Genomic DNA, 2,545 nt, shown 5'->3' with positions numbered 1-2,545 from the left:
AGAGAAGTGGTGCTGGCTCCTACCCTGGGGGTCTTTAAGAGGAGGTTAGATGAACATCTTGCTGGGGTCATTTGACCCCAATATTCTTTCCTGCCATGGCAGGGGGTCAGACTAGATGATCTGCTCAGGTCCCTTCTGACCCTAGAAACTATGAAACTGTGAAACTAAAATGAGAGGAGCAGGTCCTGCCCTGAATCTTAGAGAGCTTCTGGGGCTGGAGCAGCAACTAACTGCCTCTGTCCCCCATCTCAAGTGGCTGTGTCCTAGGCCTCGAGTTTTTCTGTCCATTACTTACTGCTCCACAATTTTACCTGCTTTTACTCAACGCTGCAGTAGAATGTTTCCAGGTGTCACTGCGCTGAGTTGCACAGGCTCTTCCAAGTTTTGTTGTCCCTGCATCTGGAGTAGTGCGTACAGTGGTGGGGAAAGTTGTTCCCCAGTGTGCAGTCCTCCAGCAGGAAGCAGTTGCAGATCTTGATCCCATCTCCTGGGGGTAGATGAAATGGCTTTTCTTCCTCGCTGTCTGTATGCTCTGGGGGATCCTGACAGCTCTGGGAACTCTCACTCTGTGGAATTTGCCTGTATTTGTCAGTGGGTGTCAGGAGCTACTCCAGGCACAGGAAGCAGACCCTTGAGTGGAGTTGGCATGCTCCTTCTGGGAAAGTGAGTGAGTGAGGTAGAGATGTTTGATGCAGGGCCTCTCGTCCCAGCCTTCCCCCTTCAACAGGGCTTGCTTCTTCTTTGATTCATCCCAATCTTTCACTTCCCAACATGCACACATACTCTTTTTCTGGTGGGGCTCTTCTTTTGCTGCACAGTCACCCTTTCTTGGGATGATTAGCTTTGCTAGTCACTGCTCCCATGGGGATTCCCAGTGCCAAACCCTTACCTGCTGGGGCAGGCTTGTGCAGGTGCTAGTCCAGCTGAGCAAGCTAAGCTGCCCAGATGAACCGTTCTGCTCCATCTCTCCTGCTCTGAGGCTAAGGTTGGTGCAGTCTCTGTACAGCATTGAGCCTGTTTTGCTTGGAAAGTGCAGATCCCACAGCCTTGGACAAAGCAGCTGTTTCAAACGTGAGGTTCTAACCTTGGGTGTAACAGCAGGGCCCTCGCTGCTGGGATTGGTGGGGATCTGTTGGGGTGGTCTGTGCTCCTTGCCTGGTGGGACTGCAGTGAGATGGAGAATAGGTAGAACTGAGAAATCTGGAAAGGGGCATTGAGAAATCTGGCTGCTGGAGACAGCACTTGGTTTCATATCTGTGCATTCTTGCACTATAGTAGGTTGGTGTCTGCAGCACTGCTATTATGGAAAGAGCAGTGTGGCACATAGAGAAACATTTCACATCATTCTGAGCTGAGTATGATTTTGTTCCCTGGTTCTTTGCTGAGCATCAAGTTATGGGGGCTTGTGGTCATGCCAGAAGATAGGTTCCAGACACAGGTGGACCTGGACAGGCTGGAGGGCTGGGCAGACTGGAACCAGATGAAATTCAACACTCAGAAGTGTAAGGTGCTCCATCTGGGGACAAACAGTCCTCAGCGTGTCCAGTTCTGGGCACTGCATTTCAAGAGGGATGTGGACAACATGGAGAAGGTCCAGAAGAGGGCCACTCGCATGATTGGGGGCAGGAGGGAAGACCGTACCAGGAGAGGCTAAGGGACCTGAACCTGTTCAGCCTCCACAAGAGAAGGCTGAGGGGGGATCTAGTGGCCTGTTACAAACTAGTCAGAGGGGACCAGCAGGCCCTGTTCCCCCGAGCACTGCCAGGAGGGACCAGGAATAACAGTCACAAGCTGGAAGAGGGTAAATTCAGACTAGACATCAGGAGGTGCTACTTCACGGTCAGGGCGACTAGGATCTGGAACCAACTTCCAAGAGAAGTGGTACTGGCTCCTACCCTGGGGGGTCTTTAAGAGGAGGCTGGATGAACACCTTGCTGGGGTCATTTGACCCCAGTATTCTTTCCTGCCATAGCAGGGGGTCGCACTTGATGATCTGCTCAGGTCCCTTCCGACCCTACCAACCAACTATGAAACATACCTACAGGCCCGGTGGCAACAATTTGACTTGAGCCACAGCTTAAAGGGACCTAGGGGTAGTGATTGACCATTGCATGAACATAAGCCAGCAGTGCAATGCTGTGGCCAGCGGGGCAAACAACACACTGGCATGCATTAACTCTTGCATCTTATGCAAAACTAAAGAAATGATACTCCCACTGTACTCCACACCGGTGTGACCGCAGCTAGAGTACTGTGTCCATTTCTGGGCACCACACTTCAACAAGGACGTGGAAAAACTTGAGAGGGCCCAGAGAAGAGCCACCTATATGATCAGGGACTTGTCAGACAAGCCATACAAGGAGAGGCTGAAGGACTTGGGCCTCTTCAGTTTACAGAAGAGAAGGTTGAGAGGGGACTTGATAGCGGCTTACTGATACATCAGGGAAATACATCAAGAACTCGGTGAACAGCTGTTCGCCAGGGCACCCCTGGGAAAGACCAGGAGCAATGGATACAAACTCCTGGAAGGCTGCTTCAGGCTCAA

Source organism: Crocodylus porosus, unplaced genomic scaffold (assembly GCF_001723895.1).
Source record: "Crocodylus porosus isolate Cpor-Errol unplaced genomic scaffold, CroPor_comp1, whole genome shotgun sequence".
NCBI classification, from domain to species: domain Eukaryota; kingdom Metazoa; phylum Chordata; order Crocodylia; family Crocodylidae; genus Crocodylus; species Crocodylus porosus.
Note: the sequence above shows the minus strand (reverse complement) of the source record.